Below are 12,151 nucleotides of genomic sequence, written 5' to 3'. Positions count from 1 at the left end.
AGAGCAATACATGAAATAGGTTCTAGCACCATGGTTCTAATTTTCAAATGAAAACATGATCGGAACCAAAATATCTAGGTATATTAGTATTTTTATTGCAGTGTAACAAATTACTATAAACTTAGTGGCTTAAAACATCACACACAGTTATTATCTCACTGGATCTGTGGGTCTGGAGTCCAGGCACAGATTAGCTTGGTCCTCTGCAAGACTGCAGTCTGGGTGTTGGGTAGGGGTAGATTCTCATCTGGAGGCTCAACCGGAGAAGGATCTGCTTCAAAGCTCACTCAGATTATTGATTGGTGGCATTCATTGCCTTGTTGCCGAAGGGCTCATAACTGGTTGTATTTTTAAAGCCAGCAAGGAGACAAAAACTCTAAAATAAGTATTCTAGTAAAATAGAGTCTTATATAATGCAGTGTGACAATAGGAATGACATCCCATCACCTTTGCCATATATTGTGATGTAATCATAGATGTGGCATCTCCTTGCCTTTACCATGTAATGTAACATAATTATGGGAGTGATACCATATTGTCTTTGTCTTATTCTATTGGCAAGTAGCAAGCTGCAAGTCCTGTACCTACTTGACAAACAGAGGGAATTATACAAGGGTGTGAAACAGAAGGCAGGGTTATGGGGACCACCTTACAATCTGTCCACCATACCAAATAACTACACTGTTGTTAGGGTGGGGACATTACAGGTGACTTTCCTGTTTCTTCTTTTTAACTATTTATCTTAAGGTTTCTATGCCTTTTATAATTGAACATACTTTAATTTTCAAATGCAATAGTTAGCCATCTACTCCCTAATATCCCTATTATTAAACATACCTTTTCTCAAGGATGTAGTAATTTTTGAAGGGTAAACAATCATTTATCCTTGAATTTTATTATTTGTCCATTGTGTCAGTAGTTCTCCTTTATGCTTCTTTCATTGCAAAAACACATTAATTCAGTTATAGTTTAGTATCAGCATTTTCTGAGCTCACCTTGGAAAATGAAAATGACCACTATTGATAATTTCTTATCTAAGGTTATTGGTTCTCTTACAGTGACTTATAACCTACTGCATGTCTGGCACCTAAATGCACAGAGAGACAGCATGACAGGGACAATAGTCTCACCTGAGCATGCTTCCCCCAGGTGAGAAGCAGAGGAGCTTTGTATCAGGTTGTACCAAGATGGAACTGTACCAGAACAGAAGGATCTGAGTACCAGAGAGCAGGTGTCATGGGATAGTGGCTAACAGTGAAGCCACGTAATCCTTCACCTTTCCTCCTTGACTAAGACCCTAAGAGTGAATGAGAAGTGGGCCTATCTAAATCCTGATGATTAAATTACACTTGGTAGACACTGAGGGTGTGGTAATTGTTGTCATTTTTACAATATTGTGATATTAATCTTATGGAATATTGAATCTCCAAATAGCCCATGACATAAAGAGACCTTTATGGCTCCGAAGGAGCTATTATATTTTATTATTTCACGAATCTTCAGCTTTAAAGAGTCCTCAATGAGACCTTGACATAATTAAGCCTAATGAGTCCAAAGGAGTTACAATGGTCTATTGTGTCAATAATTTAGACATGACAGGTCTTTGTTGCAAGGAGGCCCTAGCATGCCAGAGTAGCCTGTGGGTTGTGTAGGGAGCACTGACAGAGAAGTTAGCGAACTGATGTTGTTCAGAAGGTGCTTTAGACATCAAACATAGCTTCACAGTTTCAAATAAAGATTTTCTTACATTGAATCTATCCTTTAATGTTACCTGGGGCATCAGTTCATTCAAATTCATTCTTGCACAACATTTGTGTCTATTTACTCATTCGTGTGCTATGGTAGGTATAGGGATGCAAAGCTGAAGAAAAGACACAGCCCCCTCTTTCTAGGAGTTTACCATCTAATGGTTTTGAGAAGTTTACAGTCTAGAACTGTGGTGAAAAACCATGACACACAGGGCAGCCATTTGTTTTTGTAAATAAAGCTTTATTGAAAGACAGCCATAATCTTCTATTTATGTTTTGTCTGTGGCTGCTTTTGCACTGTAGCAGTAGAGTTGGGTAGTTGTGACAGAGGTTGTCTGGCCCACAAAACTGAAAATATTCACTATCTGGCCCTTGAAGACTAAGTTTGCCAGCCTTTGGTCTAGAACTGGAAATGTCTTGGAGTTACATCAGTAGACCCCACATAGGCATGAATTAGCATTTTCAGTTCACATAGCTTTGGTGTAATTCTGGGAAAAGGTTTTACTTTCTCACCATTCTATTTTAACATGAATGGAAGGTTATAGTTAATTCTTCAAACCTTTATTTGGTCCTACTGCTGCACTAGCTCTTATGATCCTCTCTTGATATAATTCCTGGAATACAGAGGATGCTTAATTCACATTTATGAAACACGGATCTTGTTTGTCTACACCACAAACGGCAGGCTGGTGGTTTTAAAGATGTGTCCTTGAGTTTCTTGGTACTTTTCCCCTGAAGGGGTGAATATTTTCCCTCCCTTTGTGTACGGGCTGGGATGTGACTCCTTTCTATGAAACAGAATGCATCAGACATGATGGGATGTTACAAAGTTATAAAAAGACGGTTGCGTGCACCTTAGGTTCTCTCTCCCTTTCTCTCCTTCCTTGTTATGGGAGAGGCCACCTGCCATAGAACAGGTAGTCCAGGTGGCAGGGAAGCCATCCACTGTGTCATAAGGACACTCAGGTAGCTGACAGGCACATGTGAGAAACTGAGTCCTGCCTACAACTACTACATGAGTGTAATTGGAAGTGGACCTTCTAAGGCCTGCCAATAGCTCATGAGTTTGCTTAGAAATGAATCCTATCCCACTCAAACCTTGAAATGACCACAGCCCTAGGTGACCCTTACCTAAAACCTCACAAGAGATCCTGAGTCAGAACCTCCCAGAACCACTCCTGGATTCCTGAACCACAGAAACTGTGAGGTAATAAACATTTGTTGTTTTAAGTCACCAAATTTGGAATAAATAACTAATACAAGAGGCATTTGACCAATAGGGTATAAGAGACAGTCTCTATTTTGTCTTGTTCTGACTTCTTCCTGCCAAATGTCCCTGCAAGACCCACTAATCCCTCAGTCAAGGTCCCGGGATGGTTCAGAAGCTCTCTTCCTGCATACACAGATGTCAATAATCTCTCCATCGCCATGCTGTCATTCTTGAAGGCTGAATGGGCTGATCCAGAAACGATTTAGGCATATATTGCTATCAGCCTCATGTAGTTTTGGTTTAGCAGTGCCATCTTAGAGATTCCCATGGTTTGTTGTTCCTTTCCTTTAAAGAGGGAAAGGAGTTCTTTTTGCCAGAGTTAGAATTGCTTCATAACACTGATAAATAGGACTGTAGCTCACAATGCTGATAAGTCTTTCATTTGACTTCTTTCTAGCTTTTTTATATTACCTTTGCATTTCACCCTGATGTAAAAGATGCCAGTTGCACACCATTATTGGGGGTCACTCAGAGTAATAACCAAGCATGTCCATCTTTGGTAACTAACAACTAGTGATACATTTTTTTTTTTTTTAAATCTCATTGTGACTATGTCCAAATGGGGTGGCTCATGGAGTGGTTGGCAGGTTGCTATGTTGCTTTTCTCTGAAAGCCTTGGTCACAACACTGACTGGCAACTCCAAAGTATGTCTTCTGAAAGACTGATAGGAACTTAGTGTCACTAGAAATGTCCCTCCTCACAAAATACCATGAGATGACATTTCTGAATCCCAGAATTTCACATTATGCAGTTCTGGGACTCTCATTATCAAATCCTAACACAAAGCAGGTTGTGACCAGTGCTAAACAAGTCATACAAGCAAAATTCAATGAAAACACAAGGGCAGCTAAATGCAATGTTATGTCCTGCATTGGCTCCTGGGATAGAGAAAGGATATTGGCAGAAAAACTAATGAAATCTGAATTAAGCATGGAGTGTAATGAATAATAATGTCCCAATGTTGGTTTCTTGTTTATGGAAATCGTATCACGGTGATGTAAGATCCCAATCATAGGGAAAACTAGGCAAAGTGTCTATGGGATCTCTTTGTATCATATTGGCAACCCTTCTACAAATCTACACACACACACACACACACACACACACACACACACACACACACACACCTCATAAGCAGGAGATTTATTCTGTAGCCAGGACCTGAAGAAGGTTTCAAGCAAAGGGCTACCCTATGTGAGTCAGGAGGATACTGATGGGCAGAGGAATTGGGTGTAGAGAACATTCCAGACTAAAGTAACAGAATATGAAATGTTTAGGAGCAGGTTATCACTGCCAGGGTCTGTGACTGGTGAGGCTTCTGGTGTGACCAGACCATGCCATGATATTCACTGGGTGGTACTGGGGGGATATTGAGCAAAGGAAGAAAACATGGTTGGGCCTTGAACGGCACAACTAAGGGTCTAAATTATAATATTTTACTGGCAGGATGGGCTCACCATAGGGGGATGTGACATAATCAGAGCTGTGCTTACAAAGAATAAAGATAGTATTTTATAGGATGCATTTCTGGGCCACCCTTCCCAACACACGTACACCTTCATCCATATGAGCCCTGCATTCTCCTTGGGTGACTTCCAATTATCTTTCAAGTCTGATTCTGGGAGGCTTCCTCTGGTCCCTACAGATGGGATGAGCACCTTGTCACAATCCTTTCTGAGAGCATATTATCACTTGTTCAGATGATAACCCCTCTTCTTCGCATAGAGTTTCCAGGAGGTAGATGCCTGTCTTTTTGGTCTGGGCATCCTCAGAACCAACGGCATGGTTGCCCAGTACTTCTGTAGAAGGAATGAATTTTGCTGAAGGAATGATAAATGTAAGGGTGCTTCAGGGCAAACCAAGTTACTGTGACCTACTTCTGCATAGAATTAAGGGATATTCCTGGCTCTCAGTGGATAAGAATTATTAATTAAAATAAACACAAGAGGGCCCAAGTTGAACTTACAGGGGCTTTTGGAAAAGCCTCTAGGGTTATAATAAGACGAGGGAGAGGGAGAAATGGGTCTTGGTGCTTTCAGGGAAATGGGGAAAGTAAGCCCCCTGGTGAGTCTGGCCAGCTTTTCAGGTAGCTCACCAGCATGGCACCCTCAGCCGTCCATCAGTCACTGAGCAGTGCCCTGTGCAGATGCCCGTCCATAGCTCTCATGTATAAGACTGATGTCTTCAACTTTCTCCCATGCTGTAAGAAATCAGACAACCCACAGGTGGCAATTCACAAGGACTTGCGCTGGCTCCACCCAGCTTTCAGCTCTTTGAAAAGTTTGCCTTAAGAATCGAGACATCCCTTTTCCCTTCCCAAAGCATGTGTATCTTTTCAGGATTCAAAGAGGCCCGAAAAAATGTCCTCATTTTCCTTGACGGACGGTGTTCTGTGTTCTCCAGGTTGCTGATCGGCAAATCAGAACAGACGGTTCTTCCTTTTTATCCCTCCTCGTTACCCCAATGTGGCTTTTTGGTCTCTCTCCAAACAAAGCCCTCAGTGAGACACTGCGAGATGAAAGGAATGGTGTTCGAACTCCCCACCGCCGAGCCTATCAAGGATTTAACATTTTGATTGATAACTCTGCTGTGTCAGAAACATGTGTATTTAAAAACCCTCTGAAATTTGGAGTGACTATATCTGAAAGATGCATCTGATTTTCCCCCTACAAGGAAAGAAAAAGCAAGGTCGGGTGCTGCTTTCCAGCATTCTCAGACATAAATCCTGGGTTTATTTTTCTGACGTTTCGGTGTGCAAGTGTCAGGTTTAGTGCTGGAGAAAGAGGTCTTTGAAGATCCTTCTCTTTTCCTCTTATTTAATGCAATAGTCCCTTTCTCCCCATCCTTTCTTTGTCCAAAGCACAAATTAATGTTTCCCTGTTTGAGAAATTGTAGACAATGGAGATTATTGAAAATTACTGACCTTAGAAGCACTGAAAGTAGATGACACCAGATATGAGGATTTCCAAGGACAGATCCAGGCAGAGATGGTGGCCTCCGGTGAGCACAGCCTACAAAGGCCAGGATGAACCTTACTTCTCGAGAGCTACTGTTGCGTCACCATGAGGCACTGCCTGGATTCTCAGCAGCTTCTTTCTAAGGGGTGTTCTCATTTGCAGACCATCACCGGGCGGCTGGTGAAAATTGTAGGGTCCGGACCCGTGCTGGACATAAAAACATGTCCTTGGACATTCAGTGTAGCCTGCAAAGCTGGGAACCTGTGGAAACCCGAGAAATTATGCTACGGTACTCAAAGAAGAATATAATGTGAAGTCAGACAAACTCTCCAATCCTGTAACCCGCTCACCAGCCGCATGATGCTATGGGAATCATTTGAATGATGTGAACCTCGGGTGCTCCTCCTCTGTAAAATATCTGTAAACTCCTGTAGGAAAGTTGGAAACATTAAAGGAGAAAAAGTGCTTATTGCAGGGCCTGGCGAATCCTAAGAATGCATTAGACACTACCTCCTGCCATTGTCGTCATTGTCGCGCACGCTCCCTCAGAGACGGGGCGGCGTTTCCCCCATGTCCTGTGACTGTCTGTGCGAATGTCCAGAGCTGCCGCTCTTTCATTCCTCCTTGCTCCTTATCAAATCCTCTTCGACATCCTGAATATATCCTGCCAGAAAACTCAGAACTGAGCAAATTTTAGTTTTTCTACTTCTTCTGAAAGGGCAACCCAAACACAGCTTACCATTCTCTCCATGCATTGCTGTTTGGACAGTCTCTACCCCACACCAGTTTCTGTTCTGAACATAACTTTATTTTCCCCCATTGAAAGATGCAGCAAAACCCCTCTTTGTGCCGGGGCCATTAAGACTGCCCATTCTTAAATTAGCTCAGCAAAAAAAAAAAAAAAAAAAAGTGCGTTTTATAGTCAAGCCAGCAGTAATTGGACACTGTGACTATGAGTGGCCCTTGCAGAGTTTGGACGCGGGCCAAATGTACCTTCTGTCTGTCTCTGACACAGGCAGACAATAGCGGTATTATTTACTGCACTGGCTCTGTAGAATTCCAAAGGCCAGCTGCGAGAACAAAAGAATCGCTAACACTTTGCCCAGCCCTAGACTCAACTGGAGGCTCTATCTATGTTTCGTAAATAATTCACCCCTCCACCCCAAGCGTTGGGTCATCTATTCTTCATGTCTTTCTTTTTGCACTGACCATGGCCACTGAAAAGATGTATCACCCCTCCGAGTCCTCGGAGGGGAACAGAGTGAAGAGAGAAATGGCCAGCAATTCTTTGTTTTCACATCTTGGGGCTGCAGAGACACCATCACAGACCAGCGATGAGGATGGAAGCAGAGCCAGTGTCTGGGAAAATGTTGGCAGGGGCTAGCCTTCCCTGGAAAGTTGTGCTTTCAGAGAATGCCATCCTGAGTCTTTTTTTTTTTTTTTTTTTTGCCTCCTTGAGTCTTGTTCATAGAGTTTCTCCAAGGAGCTTGATGTTTGCCCAGGGGACGCTCACAGGTTTCCACCCTTTTCAGGATATAGCCCTCGTGTCACAGGCAACGTGGGCTTTAGGTGGGCTGTGGAGAATCTCTTGCAATTCACTTGGCTTCAGCTCTCACCCAGAATCTGGGAAAATCGACCCCACTGGGTGGGATGTCCAATTGCAATCCCTCCTAACAAGGTGTTTACAAGGAAATGGCCTTATTGGTCACTGCTCATGCAGTCTGTGACTGGGGATGGAGAGTCCAAGACTTCTGACCCAGATTTGGGCTATGAAGTCACCAGTCCAACCTGATTCATGCCTGCAGCCCACAGGCAAGGTAGCTTCTGGTCTTCTAAATCTGTCCATGGTGATCCATGGGTCCTTAGAAACTTCTCCCACAAGCCGTGTTTTCTGACTTCTTCTAGGATCTTCAGCACCTGGCCCTGTGCCCAGACTTTGGATCCAGGCCTCTCGTGGGCCTTGGGATCTGCTGCCTGCTATTGCTTTTCCTGCGTGGAGGGACCGCCCCCCCCCCGCACCCCGCCCGGTGCAGGCTTGGCCGGCATGTCTCCTTGCATGGCATCTGTCCCCTGCTGCTTGGCCAATGCCTGACCTGAAGAAACACAGATGTGGCATGCTATCCAGCCACAGTGAAGCAAACACCCTGAGTCCTATAGGTTCTGGAAGTTACACTAAGAGCAGTCCCAAGTCAGTCATGACGCCAGACTTAACCGCCACACAGGGGGTTCATCATGGCTCATAAACTAATGGTTCATAAGCTTTTGCCGACTTTTTCTCAGTTCCTTCTCACTCTATGAGAGACTAGGAAGTCCTTGTCATCGACATCTTAGAGATAAGTATAACTGAGTTCTCAAATTCAGTTAAAAATGGGGTAAAACCAAACCTAAGGTTTCAATGCTCCAGGCCCATGGGTCTTTTAACTACTCCATGGAGTCAGATGAAGGGGAGGGGCACTAGAATCATATTCACCATAGTGCTCGACAGGTCTGATTCTATCCTCAACCAATGTCTCACTGAGCCCTTGAATACTCTTTGTGGGGACAGTGTTCTCTGGAGAGAAGACTGGGCCCCATCTCACTTCTATGATGGCAGTGCTGTGCTTTTGCTTGCTCACCATTGTATCTCCTGAGCCTAACACAGACCTTGATATAGATCAGCTGCTGAATGAATGAATGAATGGACGGGTGAATGAATGGATGAAGGAATGAGTGAAGGAATGAATAAATGAATGAGTGAAAGCAGGGACAGACGAGTGGGTGGAAGAAGCCATACATATTCTACAAGGGCTGCAGGTGTCACGTTCATTCTTGGATTGTGCTTGACACTGGAGTCCTATCTGCCCCTTCCTCTGTGTCCTCTTTCTGTGTCTTGGGTCACCCACATTCTCTCCTAGCTGGGCCCAGCCTCTTAGGACTGAAAGAGCCCCTGTTCTCATTGCAGAGGGACGCTTTCTTTCCTAGGCCTCACTGCCACCTTTAGGCCATCTTGGAACAAAGCCACCAGGTACTGGGATGTGTCCTTTTGGGCCATTCTGCGCCCTCCCCCTTTGGGGTGTCTCCTCTGAGGTAGGTGTGCACGGGCTAGGGACTAAGAAACAGGAGGCTCTCCTTCCTGACTCCTTGACTTGATCCATCATCTTCCATCAAGAGACCCACTTGGACTTGCGCTGTGGATAATGAACCAGACTCCTGGACGTTTCTCAAAGAGTCTCAGAATGAGCAGGACTTCAGGGACCCCATCGTGTTCCTTATTTCTCTTACCAAGAGAACCAGAGCTCAAAGAAGTAACCTGTCTTGCCCAGGGTCCCTTGGTCATCAGTGACAGGTAAAGACTTGAAACCACATTTTCTGAGCCCCTCAGGCCATTCTCTTTTCCCATCATACCATGTGCCATTTCTTCTTTGACGTTTGGCCTAGAAGAATTTTGACATTTCGAGCATGGGGATGAGGGTTGTTGGAATGTCACTGCACCTACTCTGAGCGAAAGCCAATTTTCCCTTAGTTCAGTACTTGCAAATAGCAAAGTTAATTAATCCCTTGTAAATAAACATTTGCAAACTGCAGCTCAATATAGCACTGACCAGGAATGCTTCCAAATGTGTTCTGAGATTAGATGATAAAGGGACCAGAGCTGATCACGTGATGAATCTCCAAGTCGGGCTCGATAACTTATTAATGTAATAGAAAAAGCATGGGTTTGAGGGTTCATACAGACACAGGTCCGGATGCCAGCTCTGCCAATGACTCCCTGAGACCTTTGGCAACTCATAAATACTCTGAGCCTATATCCCCCAGTGTAAAAAGCACTGAGGTTGCTGCTGTGGGCATTATGCTAGTTACTGAAAGTAGAAATGCCTAGCACAGGGCTCACTCCCTAGAAAGCACTCCATAAATGGTTCCCTCTACCCTTTTTCTTCCCATCCACCTTCCCTGCTTTCCGTCATAGCTGGTGCCTTTAAATGCCACTGACCTCCAGGGACTCTAGGCTTTTAGAACCTCTTTGGTTAATGAAGGTGTTGGACAGGATGTTTGAGCCAGGCCATTTCCAGCTCCTTCTAATTTTTGATGGACTTACACAGGCCACTGATTTGCATCATCCACCTCCCCCTTTAATGAGCTTGTGTGCTCACAGTTAATGAACTAATTACTTCTGGGCAAAATCAGCATGAAGTTGCAAACCTGGTTTCTTCAGCCTCCGCCAGACCGGTTTTCTTTTGTCAAGTCAAAGAAAGTGTGGCAGTGTGGTGCCTTCGCCAGATTCTGATGACAGCTCTTCACTGACCAGGAGACGTTCACATCGGCCCGCAGCACTTGAATTAAAATATCTCACCCAACGAGCGACACGGAACTTGACAAGTACTTTCCTGAGATCCAGGATGAGGCTGAACTGCGGGCTCCGGACTGGGGGCTCTGAAGTGGGGGCTCCGACCTGCAAGTCTTATTGCTTTCCCTGTCAGAAATACAGCTCTTCTCAAAGGCTATAGATTTTCCCTCCAAAATGACTCGATTAACGGCAATAAAATGGAGGCGTGCCAAATGGCCTGTTTTAAATTCAGATGATGGTGAAGAGACCATCTCTGAGCATACAGAAGGGAGCTTTATGCACAAGGCACATCTTAATTGGAAGGAAAACCTCCTACACTTCAAAACATTTAAGTCATTTGCCTGGGGAACACCTGTAAGTGATGTACTACAAGGTTATTTGCTGCTAAGGACTCTGTTTTGATTCCTTCAGGACTCGTTTACTCAGAGGCCAGAACACAGACTTCCGAGTTGGTCATCCTAAATGTGAACCCCAACTAGGCAAGTGTGTGCTGTGTGACAGTGGAGAAGCCACTTAATCTCTCTGTATCATAGTTTCCTCATTGATGGCATGTGGAAGTAGATAGAGTCCAATCACAATAGGGTTGGTGTGAGGTCTGCATGGAAATGGGATATATTTAATTACTCAACAAATATTTACTTTACACCACGGCAGAGACCATTTGTGTTCAGGTCTCCATGTATCTTTTTATGTTTCTCAGTCACGCTTGGAGGTGAGTTGGAGACCTGCCTCAGGATTCTGGCAAATAAGGGTATAAGAGAGGAAGTGAGTCCTCTCTTTCTCTCCCTCTCAGGAATCTGGGTGGTCCCCTTTTCCAGATGGTGTGTCTACCATGGCGATGGTGCACAGACTTAGCCCAGGTCCTTGTGACACTGTGCGGAGCCAAGTTGTATTGGTTTCTTAAGCTTGCCGTAACAAAGTACCACAAGGTGGGTGGCTTAAAACGAGAGAAATTTCTTCTCTTACGGTTCTGGAGGCTGGAAGTCTGAAATCAAGATGTCAGTAAGGCCGTGCTCCTCTGGGACCCTTGGTAAACTCCTTCCTTATCTCTTCCCAGCTCCTGGTGGTGGCCGGCCATCCTTGGTGTTCCTGAGCTTATAGCTAGAGCTGGTGTCACTCCAGGGTCTGCCTCTGTAATCACATGGTGCTCTCCTCTTCTTATAAGGACTCCAGGTACGTTGAATTAGGGTCCACCCTAATGACCATATCTTAACCTGATTATATTTGCAAAGACTCTTTCCAAATAATACCTATTTCAGAGGTACCGGGGATAGGACTGGGACATACTTTTTGGGGGGTCAAAATTTAACCCATAACACCTACTGGTTTGTGTTGGGAATACAACCTGAGTGAAATGTTAATCTCCATCATGTGAAGCCAATGAGATGTGGTGGTTTGTTCATAACCAAGGTATAGTCTGGCCTATCCTCATGAATATAAGTAGTTGATTGATGCCAACCCCATGCCAGGGACTGGGGATAAAAGATTTAACAAGGCAGAAGCAGCTCTTGCCCTCTTGAAACTTACTGTCTAGGTTTGTGCCTGACAAATAGAAAATTTTCAGTAAGTAATAACAATAAGATCATTATTTCAGGATGTTGAGATTCTGCTTATCCAATCAAAATGAGATATCACCTCACATGTGGCTGGAGGACTATCATCAAAAAGATAAGAGACAACAAGTGCTGGTGAGCATGTAAAGGGAGCCCCCATGCACTGTTGGTGGGAATGCACTCTGGTGCAGCCACTGTGGACAATAGTAGGGAGGTTCCTCAAAAAGTTAAAAGTAAGACTACCCTATGATCCAGCAATTCCACTTCTGAGTATATACTGAAGGATACAAAACTGCTA

This window comes from Callorhinus ursinus, unplaced genomic scaffold, assembly GCF_003265705.2.
Source record: "Callorhinus ursinus isolate GAN/ISIS: 27379988/994484 unplaced genomic scaffold, GSC_fseal_2.0 scaffold8, whole genome shotgun sequence".
NCBI classification, from domain to species: Eukaryota; Metazoa; Chordata; class Mammalia; order Carnivora; family Otariidae; genus Callorhinus; species Callorhinus ursinus.
This window is presented reverse-complemented; position numbering follows the sequence as displayed.